General features: G+C 48.8%; 1 protein-coding gene across 3 annotated transcripts in view; it reads right to left on the minus strand.

Annotated features, from left to right (window-relative positions):
* LOC138246566 (chemerin-like receptor 1) overlaps positions 1-9721 on the minus strand; it is a 42500-nt gene extending 32779 nt beyond the window's left edge. For 2 of the 3 annotated variants that reach the window (XM_069201246.1, XM_069201245.1), the window contains exon 1: positions 9517-9721. The gene's annotated coding sequence lies outside the window, so the exon portion shown is untranslated. Of the gene's footprint in view, positions 1-8305; positions 8428-9516 lie in introns of those variants that run through there. The other variant, XM_069201248.1, reaches the window with a different exon arrangement.
* Positions 9722-13669: the final 3948 nt, after the last annotated feature.

Genomic DNA, 13669 nt, shown 5'->3' on the forward strand with positions numbered 1-13669 from the left:
TTTACCACTGCTAACCAGTGCTAAAGTGCATGTGCTCTCTGTGTAAATTGTACTACTGATTGGTTTATCCATGATTGATTATTTAACTTACTTGTAAGTCCCTGGTAGAGTGCACTACATGTGCCTAGGGCAGGTAGATTAAATGCTACTAGTGGGCCTGCAGCACTGGTTGTGCCACCCACCTCAGTAGCCCCTTAACCTTGTCTCAGGCCTGCCATTGCAAGGCCTGTGTGTGCAGTTTCCCTGCCACTTCGACTTGGCAATTAAAGGTACTTGCCAAGCCTAGAACTCCCCTTTTTCTATACATAAGTCACCCCTAATGTGTGCCCTAGGTAACCCCTAGAGCAGGGTGCGGTGTGGGTAAAAGGCAGGACATGTACTTATGTGGTTAGATGTCCTGGTAGTGTAAAACTCCTAAATTCGTTCTTACACTACTGTGAGGCCTGCTCCCTTCATAGGCTAACATTGTTGAAGTGGCAGCTGCTGATCTGAAAGGAGCAGGAAGGTCATATTTAGTATGGCCAGAATGGTAATATAAAATCCTGCTGACTGGTGAAGTCGGATTTAATATTACTATTCTAGAAATGCCACTTTTAGAAAGTGAGTATTTCTTTGCACTAAAATCTTGTTGTGCCCTTCAATCCACATCTGGCTAGGTTTAGTTGACAGCTCCTTGTGCATTCACTCAGACACACCCCAAACACAGGGTACTCAGCCTCACCTGCATACATCTGCATTTTGAATGGGTCTTCCTGGGCTGGGAGGGTGGAGGGCCTGCCCTCACACAAAGGACTGCCACACCCCCTACTGGGACTCTGGCAGACAGGATTGAGCTGAAAGGGGGCTTGGTGCATTTCTTAGAGACTCTTTGAAGTCACCCCCACTTCAAAGGCACAACTTAGTTTAAAACAGGGCCTCTGCCCTACCTCGTCAGACACTTGCTGGAGAAGAAACCTGAACCAGAAACTACATCCTGCCAAGAAGAACTGCCTGGCTGCTCAAAGGACTCACCTGTCTGCTTTCTACAAAGGACTGCTGCCTTGCTGTTGCCCTGCTGCCTTGCTGAACTCTTGTCTGGCTGTGAAAGTGCTCTCCAAGGGCTTGGATAGAGCTTGCCTCCTGTTCCCTGAAGTCTCAGGACCAAAAAGACTTCTCTTTTTTACTTGGACGCTCCGTGCGCTGAAAATTTCAACGCACCGCTGGTTCCGCGGCGAGAAAAACGCCGCACACCGACGCTGATCAACGCGACGCTCTTGGGACGATCGAAAATCCGACGCACGGCCTCGCAAGGACAACGCCGACCGACCTCTAGAGGCGAAATCGACCCGACGCCTGCCGTGAGATCGTAATTTCAGCGCGCAGCCCCGCAGATCGACATCCAGAGGAGAAATCGACGCGACACCTGCCGTGAGATCGTAATTTCGACGCGCAGCCCCGCAGACCGACGCGCAGCCGGAGAACAAGCAAGAAAATCCACGCACAGACCCGGGACATCTGGTAATCCCCGCGATCCACAGAAAGAGACTGTCCGAGTGCCGGAAAACGACGCCGACTTCCCCGCGTGGAAAATAACGACGCAAGTCCGTGTGTGCTGGGGAGAAATCGACGCACACACCCTTTTTCCACGCACCTCTTCTCTTGTGGCCCTCTGAGGAGATTTTTCCACTCCCAACCAGGTACTTGTGCTTAAAAGAGACTTGGTTTACATTCTAAAGACTTAAGACACTTTATATCACTGTCCTGTGATATTTCTACAATTTTCCATTGCAACTTTATTCTTTTTGACCTACAATTATCCTGATAAATATTATATATTTTTCTAAACACTGTGTGGTGTATTTTTGTGGTGCTATATGGTGGTATTGTATGATTTATTGCACAAATACTTTACACATTGCCTTCTAAGTTAAGCCTGACTGCTCGTGCCAAGCTACCGGAGGGTGAGAACAGGCTGATTTTGGATTGTGTGTGACTTACCCTGACTAGAGTGAGGGTTCTTGCTTGGACAGAGGGCAACCTGATGCCAACCAAAAACCCCATTTCTAACATTGGTGATCAGCGGTGAGGATAGGACTTGTGTTTGTGCAGTGACATACAGTAGCTAAGTATTTCACTACCTACCCACAGTTGAAGGTCAACTTGATTTTTCATCTTTTTCGCTTTTGGTTTGGCTGATGTCCTCCTGGATATACTATTGATATTTTGGACTTAGGATTTGGGTTCTTGCTGGTAAAATCTTATCAGAATGGGATTGTGTACCTACTCATTCTTTGTTCGTACTGACCACCTCACTAAGGCTGACCTAAGGAAGCTTTGCAGAAAATGGGGCCTTCCTGTAGCAAGGAGATCTACTAAGGCGGAGATGCTACATGCCTACATAGTCTGGGGGGAAGAAAGATGGGCAGAGAGAGAGGCAGCAAGAAACCAAATGACTAAGTACCCCTCAGATGAGGAGGAGGACTACTCACACGAGGAGGAAGACTGCTCACATGAGGAGGAAGACTACTCAGATGAGGAAAGAGAACTAGTGGGAGATGAAGGGCTCCTAGCTCTACAACGGTGTATGGAAGAGCTAGATGAGTTTCTTGAAAGGGCTGAGGCAGCAAGTCTCTTAGCCCTGGAAGAAGAAAAGATTGCAGCTCAAGAGCTGAGCTGTAAAGAGCTGAAACTGGAGGCCGGATTGGCTGAATCCAGTTCAGATGGTGGCAGCAAAAATCTTGCATCCAGTACTGCTGAAGAAGGGCACAAGCCCAGAGATGTGGTGCCCAACTTTAAGAAGGGAGTTGACACACCCCAGGTGGTTCAAGAGTATGAGGTAGTTCCCGTTATGCACAGGGTCCCTGAGAAGGATTGGGGAACTGGCACAGGGAGTCATATTCCTACTGGGGGGAGGGACACTTTACTGACTCTAGCAGAGAGTGACAGAGAAAAGGGTTCCCCCCTGGTGGACGTCCGGGATATAGAGTGTAGAGACATCCCAGAAGAGTATGGGTTGAGTGTCAGGGACAGGCAGATACTGTCTCACCAGTCTCAAGAGGGTGATGTAGAGTGCTTTTCCAAGGCTGAGTTACTGGGTGGTTGGGTGAAGGGTACTGTGGTTAATACATGTGAAGGGCAGAGTGATGTAATTGCTGGAGAGCATATGTCTGGTCCTTATTTTCCAGAGCTATGCCAACACCAGGTGGAGTGTGAGTTCTCTGACCCCAGGGAACTTACAATGGAGGCAGACTTCTGGGTGAGTACCAGAGAGTCTGAAGAGGCATTTGGGGGTGCTCCTGAAGGGAGTGGTCTAGGTGGTTCCCGACCAAGTGAGGTGGGAGAGGATTGTAGTGTCCCAGGTAGGTCTCAGAGCCTAACCTGTACCGTAGGGCCACCTTTTGAGGGAAGCCCCGCAGTGTCAGAAGAACTTGGGGGGATGACTGTAGACAGCATCCCAACAGTTCTGGTGTCTGGCAGTACCACTCCTAGTGAGGGGGTGCAGTAGTCCAGACATAGGGTTGAGAGGGGGTGGCAGACCCCAGTGGAGGATCTTGAAAGTCAGGGGTCAGCTCTGAGAGCAGAGCCCCCCCGGGATTGACCCAGGTGAGACCGTTTCTGGTTTTGGGGAAATCCAGACTCTGCCGGATGGGCAGAGGTCGGGAAACCTGCGCCTACCAGACTCTTGTGTGGCCCTTGGGGACGGTGTGTCCCTTGTGGGGGGTGAGAGTGCCCCCCAGGAAGTCCTGGCATGCCAGGCAAAGATTCAACCTCAGGGTGGTGACTCTGGGTTGGATAACCGGGTTCAGAGGTTAAACTCTGACCTGGTGGGGGGTAGGTGTGCCCTCCAGAAAGTCCTGGCGTGCCAGGCAGTTGTCCAACCTCAGGGTGTCGACGCTGGGTTGGATGGCCAGGTTCAGAGGTTAAACTCTGACCTGGTGGGAGGTAGGTGTGCCTCCCAGAAAGTCCTGGGGTGCCAGGCAATTGCCCAACCTCAGGGTGGTGACTCTGGGTTGGCTAACCAGGTTCAGAGGTCAAACTCTGACCTGGTGGGGGGTAGGTGTGCCCCCCAGAAAGTCCTGGTATACCAGGCAATGGTTCAACCTCAGGGTGGTGACCCTGGGTTGGAGAACCAGGCTCAGAGGTTAAACCCTGACCTGGTGGGAGGTAGGTGTGCCTCCCTGAAAGTCCTGGCCTGCCAGGCAATGGTTCAACCTCAGGGTGGTGACCCTGGGTTGGAGAACCAGGCTCAGAGGTTAAACTCTGACCTGGTGGGAGGTAGGTGTGCCCCTCAGAAAGTCCTGGTGTACCAGGCAGTTGTCCAACCTCAGGGTGGTGACCCTAGGTTGGAGAACCAGGTTCAGAGGTTAAACTCTGACCTGGTGGAGGGTCAGTGTGCCCTCCAGGAAGTCCTGGCGTGCCAGGCGATTGTGCAACTTCGGGTGGTGACTCTGAGTTGGATGGCCAAGTTCAGAGGTTAAACTCTGACCTGGTGGAGGGTCAGTGTGCCCTCCAGGAAGTCCTGGCGTGCCAGGCAATTGTTCAACTTCAGGGTGGTGACTCTGAGTTGAATGGTCAGGTGCAGAGGTTAAACTCTGACCTGGTGGGGGGTAGGTGTGCCTCCCAGAAAGTCCTGGTTTGCCAGGCAGTGATCCAGTCTGAGGGTACAGACCCTGGGCTGGAAGACCAGGTTCAGGGTGTCCCCCCGGACCTGGAGGGAGGGGCTACTGATAACAGGGCCCCTACCATGTTGTCTTCTGAGGAGGCCACTCCTAGTTGGAGGGTGCTGGACCCCAGAAGGGAGGGCAGGGGGAGGGAAGCCTCACCCCGGGCCCTAGTCCAACCTGAAGGTACAGACCCCAGGTTGGAGGGCCAGTTGCAGGTTAACAGCCCTGCACTGGTGGAGGAATGGTACAGGGCGACTTCTATAAGCACCCTGACCATGGTGAACTCTGGGGGTACCGCTCCAGGAGGGAGGGTACAGAGCCCCAGAGAGGAGGACCAGGTTCAGGCTGTCATCCCTGACCTGGTGAAAGGGAGAGTGGTTAAAGGGAGCCCAGCACCTGGGGCTACCGCCCCCCACTCTCCACAGCCACAGTGGTTGGAGAGCTTTGAGAGGCCTGGGGCCTGGCTCTCATCCCTGGCAGCTGTCAGTAATCACTGTGGCTTGCTGTCCGGGTGGACAGAGATATCCCTGGGGAGGGGACAAGTGTCACACCCCGGGGGTAGAGTGGGCAACACCACTGTGTTGGTCATGGTGGTACTATCCTGCTCCTGGGATACATCTGTGAGCAAAGAAAGGTTAGGTGCTGCACAGATGGGATCCGCAGGTAAGGAGAAAGGTTCCCCATGGGTTGGCTTAGTGCGCCCTGAGAGTATGGACAGAGGGATCCAATTGGAGTCAGGAAGGCGAAGAACTGGAGCATGCCCCTGCTGTTGTGGGCCTGGGTCCTTGTTCTGTCGCCTCAAACAGGGAAGTACATCAGGATAGTGATTGTTCTCCCCTGGCTTTAGGCTGGTAGGGGGTCATGTTGGACCTGGCTTTTTGACAGGGACATCCCCAAACTTTTTGCCTCCTTCCTCCAATTTTTTTTGACCTGTTGCTGTTGGCTTTTGACCTCTGGGTACTTTTACCACTGCTAACCAGTGCTAAAGTGCATGTGCTCTCTGTGTAAATTGTACTACTGATTGGTTTATCCATGATTGATTATTTAACTTACTTGTAAGTCCCTGGTAGAGTGCACTACATGTGCCTAGGGCAGGTAGATTAAATGCTACTAGTGGGCCTGCAGCACTGGTTGTGCCACCCACCTCAGTAGCCCCTTAACCTTGTCTCAGGCCTGCCATTGCAAGGCCTGTGTGTGCAGTTTCCCTGCCACTTCGACTTGGCAATTAAAGGTACTTGCCAAGCCTAGAACTCCCCTTTTTCTATACATAAGTCACCCCTAATGTGTGCCCTAGGTAACCCCTAGAGCAGGGTGCGGTGTGGGTAAAAGGCAGGACATGTACTTATGTGGTTAGATGTCCTGGTAGTGTAAAACTCCTAAATTCGTTCTTACACTACTGTGAGGCCTGCTCCCTTCATAGGCTAACATTGGGGCTGCTCTCATACATTGTTGAAGTGGCAGCTGCTGATCTGAAAGGAGCAGGAAGGTCATATTTAGTATGGCCAGAATGGTAATATAAAATCCTGCTGACTGGTGAAGTCGGATTTAATATTACTATTCTAGAAATGCCACTTTTAGAAAGTGAGTATTTCTTTGCACTAAAATCTTGTTGTGCCCTTCAATCCACGTCTGGCTAGGTTTAGTTGACAGCTCCTTGTGCATTCACTCAGACACACCCCAAACACAGGGTACTCAGCCTCACTTGCATACATCTGCATTTTGAATGGGTCTTCCTGGGCTGGGAGGGTGGAGGGCCTGCCCTCACACAAAGGACTGCCACACCCCCTACTGGGACTCTGGCAGACAGGATTGAGCTGAAAGGGGGCTTGGTGCATTTCTTAGAGACTCTTTGAAGTCACCCCCACTTCAAAGGCACAACTTAGTATAAAACAGGGCCTCTGCCCTACCTCGTCAGACACTTGCTGGAGAAGAAACCTGAACCAGAAACTACATCCTGCCAAGAAGAACTGCCTGGCTGCTCAAAGGACTCACCTGTCTGCTTTCTACAAAGGACTGCTGCCTTGCTTTTGCCCTGCTGCCTTGCTGAACTCTTGTCTGGCTGTGAAAGTGCTCTCCAAGGGCTTGGATAGAGCTTGCCTCCTGTTCCCTGAAGTCTCAGGACCAAAAAGACTTCTCTCTTTTACTTGGACGCGCCGTGCGCTGAAAATTTCAACGCACCGCTGGTTCCGCAGCGAGAAAAACGCCGCACACCGACGCTGATCAACGCGACGCTCTTGGGACGATCGAAAATCCGACGCACGGCCTCGCAAGGACAACGCCGCCCGACCTCTAGAGGAGAAATCGACGCGACGCCTGCCGTGGGATCGTAATTTCAACGCGCAGCCCCGCAGATCGACATCCAGAGGAGAAATCGACGCGACGCCTGCCGTGAGATCGTAATTTCGACGCGCAGCCCCGCAGACCGACGCGCAGCCAGAGAACAAGCAGGAAAATCCACGCACAGACCCGGGACATCTGGTAATCCCCGCGATCCACAGAAAGAGACTGTCCGAGCGCCGGAAAACGACGCCGACTTCCCCGTGTGGAAAATAACGACGCAAGTCCGTGTGTGCTGGGGAGAAATCGACGCACACACCCTTTTTCCACGCACCTCTTCTCTTGTGGCCCTCTGAGGAGATTTTTCCACTCCCAACCAGGTACTTGTGCTTAAAAGAGACTTGGTTTACATTCTAAAGACTTAAGACACTTTATATCACTGTCCTGTGATATTTCTACAATTTTCCATTGCAACTTTATTCTTTTTGACCTACAATTATCCTGATAAATATTATATATTTTTCTAAACACTGTGTGGTGTATTTTTGTGGTGCTATATGGTGGTATTGTATGATTTATTGCACAAATACTTTACACATTGCCTTCTAAGTTAAGCCTGACTGCTCGTGCCAAGCTACCGGAGGGTGAGCACAGGCTGATTTTGGATTGTGTGTGACTTACCCTGACTAGAGTGAGGGTTCTTGCTTGGACAGAGGGCAACCTGATGCCAACCAAAAACCCAATTTCTAACAGAATGCCTCATGGCAGGAACACTTGAGGGCAAACCAAGGGGTAAGAAACTGTCAGTGCTGGGCAGATATGGCGCTTGCAGCCCAGGCATGGCCTCAGGGCCATGAACGCCAGACATTCGGTACCAAGAGAAGCCTTAAAGGGACAAACTGATGTACCAAGTAATTGACAGAAACAGTGCTGTTACGATAATTGGTAAAAGTGATTTATGACAACCGTTAAAAGAGACGTTATAACTGTAAGGATGATACGATATGATATGATTATGTAAGTTCCGATTATTATGCAATAAAGATGACTGGTTTACTGCATAACCATTTATTAACAAAATGCTTTACATTACAATGCAAGATAGGCAAAGCTGAGCACGTTAAGGACCAATTATATTGTGATAACCTATGAAGCAGCTTATGATGTAAATAAACTGCAGCTGTTCTATTACCACGTGTCCTGATGTTCATAGTTAATGGGTAAGAAAGAACGCTGGGAGGATCCTGGGGATGCTGGCACAACTGGAGGAGGGGGTGTTTTAGATATTTATCCAGGTTTCACAGTCATTGACATAGACACCAGTGGTGGACGCCGCACATCTCCAGGGGAGGGGGGAGAATTAAAAAACAAACAAAAAAACATACCTCTCACCACAATGTTGCTATCTCCTGCTGCTTTGCTCCTCTTCGTCTGATGTGGTGTCCCAGCATTCACAGGGACACCACCAGCAGAGGCTACCCAGAAATCCTGGTGCTGCTTTCATGCTAAACATAGATTGAAAGCAGTGTCACAAGTGGTCTGAGTGGCTTGGACTGCTGCTCAGACACAACCCTGGGGTCTGTGCAGTTTCTCCAGCTCAGCCGGGCTGGAGAAACCTAAGTGCTCATGTGCGTTTGGCCGGCCTGCGACAGCCAGCCAAACACATATGCACACTTAGGTGCACTTTCTCCTCCTCCCAACTCTTGTGACCCAGCCTCGCCCCTCCCTGCACTTCTGGCTGAGCCAGCAGATGGAAAATATAACAATAATAAGCTAATATTTTATTTTTCATTTGCTGACTCTTATCCAGGGGGGCAACACCTGATAGACACAAGGTAATATATGGGTACCACTCAGAGTAGTATTTGATGCTTTAATCCACAAATGTCAAAGATACCTAGAGTGAAAATTGTGCAGTGTCTTCTGCCAGCTATAGTGCCTCACTGAAAGCACCCAAAGTTGTCTTCTAGTTCACAAAATACAAATCTTCCACCTCTAGCTTGACTTACGCTTCCTGCGCCTGCTGCCAGAAGCATTTGATGGACCACTGATCCCTGGCCCGGGTTTATAAATGTGAAAGGTACACCAAGCACATCAATAATAACAATTCTCCCTCTTCTGCTATTTCTTCATTTTTTATTCTTTCTTTTTCCGCATAGCGTTTGCAATTGGCACGCTTTCCTCTCTTACGGGTTCGTGTCCCATGCTTAGCTGCTAAACTACTTCCGCGGGGTGAGGACCCGCTACGGAGGTATCTGTGTGAACTGGAAGACAATGTTGCGTTTTCACAATTTTTTATTCTTACTGTATCAACAGAATAACACGTAAAAACAACGCCTTTGATGAGGCTAAAAGGGACAGTTAAACTTCCCCTGTGCGCTTTGTGGAAGGTTATCACAGGTTGTTTCTGTAATTCTTTTTCTCCAATGTCTCGGAATATCCCTTCCATTAATATTTACTTTTTTTTATTATTATTATTTTCATCGTTCCCTTGCTCCTCGCTGGCATTGACCTTTCTATTCCCAGACTCTGTTTTGTCCTCCTCCCCAATCCCCCGCCCTCCCCCCGCCAGGCCACACCTGTCCGCGGTACTTACCGCGTGCGCTGCCCGGTCCGCGCGATGTGCCCTCCGTGCCGCGCAGTCTCCGCGCCTTGAGCCACCAGCCTCGTCTTTACGCACCTGGAAAGAAATGACACGCAGAGTGTCACGAGCGCAGGGAGCGCGTTGCTTAACACGGGCAGGCGGAAGAGATCTCAGGACAGGAAGCGGTTCACGCACAAGGGGGATGGAGAGAAGGGCCTTCTGTTTTCTGTGGCTGAACTTTATGAAAAAGTGCAGATCACTTCTTCCAGAAGCGCCGCCTTTAGTTAAATTGCTAGCAAATAGAGGAATATAGGTGATTTCCCAATTCCATTGCCTTAATAAATCTTTCACAACCTTTTCGATCTACATCAGATGATGAATTGTTTTCCGAGCTGCCCCTTGTTTTGTCTTTTGTTTAATAAACTTTTGCAGTAGGGGCAGTGCTTGGAATGGAAAAATAGAAGTGCAAGTACTCTCTACCAGAATACCTGCTTGTTTCTGAGAAGTTTTTCTTGAAAATTGCAGTTACTCTCCCTCTTAAAAGTAAATAGTGGCGGTGCTCAGTATCAGGCAGTACCCGCCCATTAAAAGCACTGAGTATGGGACATATTTATGGCCAAGTCACACAATGTAGCGCACCTTGCTGTGCTGCGTGACCAGAAGAGGGCAGGAGTGTGCCCCATGTGAAAGACCATGCGCATTCCTGCCTTTGTCCCTGCGCTGGCGCCGTTGTGGCAGCCTAGAGCCAATGCTGGCACCCTTTCACCATTGTGCAGGAGTGCCTGTGTCGCAAGGAGGATTGTTTTTGTGCAGAATGGACTCTTTCCTACACAAAAACAATCCCCTCGGACAGTTGCCTCTTTCTATGTGTGCTGTAGAATACAGTGATTTGCCAGTGCAAAATAAGTTTTGCGCTTTAAAGTAAATAGATACAAAAAAGATTTTGCATCCATTTGCTGCACTTTTGTGATGCAAACACGGCGCAAAATTGTAGTGAATATAGCTCGGTCTCTTGACATAATAAATGTACTCACCTAGATGTTAGCTCTCTGGACATGATGAGACCACAAAATGTGGATACAGAATGTGCACCAGCTCATCTGTAAAAGTGAAGGGTCACACATCGGCAGGTGCACCATTTACAACGGGCTACAGCTGGAGAACCCAGAAATGGTGAATTGCCCACTATTTGTTTGTGATTCCACCCATCACAGAAAGAGAAAAACTACATGTTGAGTAATTGGCTTACACACTATGCTCCAGGTTCTCATGACAATACAATTGGCACATAATAAGATTCCTCCTCCAAAGCCTTGAGCTACCTTGTCCGTAGGGAGGAACTTGGAGTGAGCAAGCATGATGCACATTGAACATGAGGCACAGGGGATCAGTCAAAAAAAGCTAAAGGTGTGACCATCACCTTTGCCCCCTGACCTAGTCTTCTTCTCTGGCTTGAGTTGGTAAAGCTGAACTGCTCTTTTCTCGATTGATGTGTGATGATGGTTTCCAGTTTAGTTGGAAGTACAAGAGACTGTTCCTGATTCTCTGTGCTTCCTTTGGCCTGTGGTGCTGGTCCTTCAACTAGGGCTTAGTCTGTCACAAATATATTAGATAGGAATCTCAAAAACCTGTGGCTCTTTGTAGGGTGAAGACAATCTAGTCTTTGGAGTTCATTAACAATGTTTTGTTTTGTTCTCTGGAAAAGATAGTATGGACTATTGTTAAATCACGGCAGGATACGTGCCAGTTTTCATACCTTTTTGCTGTTTTTAAAACCACTTTACCCAAATTGTCTGAAGCAGGTGAGAACAGACCCAATTTGTAATGAGACAAATAGGCTTGGAGCTGGCCCAAGTAGCTGCCCTATATCTCTCTTGGAGTTAAACCCCACCTGCCTCTGCCCAGGAAGTGGCCATTGCTCTAGTAGACCGAGCTACAACACCTTCCAATAACACAACTTTCATGGAAGACTAGGCCTGAGCAATCACCTGCCTGACTCACCTACTGATTTATACCTGAATCTTTTTTCTCTTTACATGCTGAAACATCTGACACAAAAAGGGACTGAGAAGAACAAAAAGACCTAGTTCGCCCCAAGTACACCAACAAAGCTCTGCTTACATCTAATGTAAAAGGAATGTCATTCAAAGACTGAAAATCCTAAAGGATGATTTCTTGTGAGCAATGAATAACTGATTGTACCTTGCGACGGGCATGGGACTGGACTGTCTGGAAAATAGTTCAAGTGAGGATAGGTGATCATCAACAAAGACAATTCCCCTATATTCCTAGCCAAGGTGAGGGCAAGTAGGAGCAACACTTTAGCTGAAAGCCAGGCCAAGCCTGCTTGTTCCAAAGGCTCAAAAGGTGGTTTTGCAGACCTTTCAACACACTAAAAAATCCAAGAAGGATACTGGACATGAAGCAACTGGCTTCCTCAACCAAACACTCTTCAGAAGTTTCATGGCTAAATGAATAATCACTGAAAAACTACACTTAGATTCCCTACATGAACGAATAGCAGCCCACTAGGAATCTAATGTGGAAGGAGCCAACCCTTGGAGAACCCATTTTGAAGAAAATTCAAAATGTGAAATGGATACCCCAACACTGGGGCACAAGAATTCTTGGCACACTGTACACAAAAATGTCACAAGTGTTTAGAATATGCTTTGAAAGTTGTATTCTTCTTAACTGACTGAATGTCACACACTAGCTCCCTTGAGCATCCTTACTGCAGTAACCCACCCATCTCAACTTCCAGGCCATCAATGTCAATTTAGAGACCTGCTGGGGAAAGAGATTCAGGAACCGGAATGGACTGAGCAATACGGGAAGGTGCAGATGAGGCTCTATCGCCAGGAGAATCAACAAAGGAAACCATTGCCCCCTATTCCAGAAAGGGTCCACCAGAATCACTCTGACCCCCTCCCCCTGAATTATCTGAAGCACCTTAGGGAGGTGAAGAATCAAAGAGGAAGACACACAGGAGTTCCCTGGGCCAAGGGACTGCCAAGGCATCTATCCCCCTCACTTCCGGACATGCCCTCTCTGTACAAAATAGAGATACCATCACAGATTATTTAGAAAAGGAACACCCAAGAGAGATGTCATTAGTTGAAAAGCCTGAATACTGAGATGAAAATCCACTGACAAAGGCATATTCCTGATAAGGCTGTCTACCTGCAGGGCGACCCCCCCCACCCCCCCGGGATATACATCACTTTGGTGGAGAACAAGTGAACCTTCACACAAGACAGAATTTCCATTGCCAATATTTCTAAGGAAGAAGATCTTGTGCCCCACTATCTTTTCAGACACAACTTTGCCACTTGATTGTCTGTCCTCACCGGAGCTGCCTACCCCTCAACCTCAGGAGCGGACCTGAATTAAGCCCTGCTGACTACTGCTACTTCTCTCCAATTGGATGAATTGTGGGCTTCCCACTCCAACCAGCTGTCCTGAACCTCTCACTCTCTCCTAAGGTTGCACCACAACACCATTTGCTCACATCCATGGCCATAATTACTGGTAATGGCTGTACAAATGGAATTCCTTTCAGGAGATTCTCAGGAGATAGCCACTATAGGAAACTCTGAACAACAATGTGTGACACTGGGATGTGGAAATTGTAATCGAGATAGACTGGAGCCCAATGAGCCAGAACATGCTGAGCCAGAGACTTCAAATGGAGATGAGCCCAGGACACCACGGCTCTACAAGCTGACATGAGGCCCTGAGCCCTCAACCAAAGATGCTCAGGAGCTTACTGTGACTGAAGAAGGACCTGAAGATGATAGTAGAGTGATACTATCCAATTATCGGACAGAAAAGCTCATGCCACCTCTGTATCAAAAAGATCTCCAATTAATATTTTCTGGTGGGGGTCACAGTTGTGACTTGACGTTGTTCATTAGAAAACCCAGGGACTAGAGAACATCACATCTTCCCATGCCTTGGAAAGAGAGTGGATGCCACAATTAACCAGTCATCCAGGTATGGAAAGCCTTGCACCTCAAGTAAATGTAAATGTGCCACCACAGGTGTTAGTACCGTGGTGAAAATCCTTGGAGATGAGGACAGTATGAAAGGCAGCAGCTTTAATTGAAAATTATCCACCCCCATGGCAAACCAGAGAAACTTCTGAGTGTTGGTGAATCGGCAC

This window comes from Pleurodeles waltl, chromosome 7 (assembly GCF_031143425.1).
Source record: "Pleurodeles waltl isolate 20211129_DDA chromosome 7, aPleWal1.hap1.20221129, whole genome shotgun sequence".
Taxonomy (NCBI): Eukaryota; Metazoa; Chordata; class Amphibia; order Caudata; family Salamandridae; genus Pleurodeles; species Pleurodeles waltl.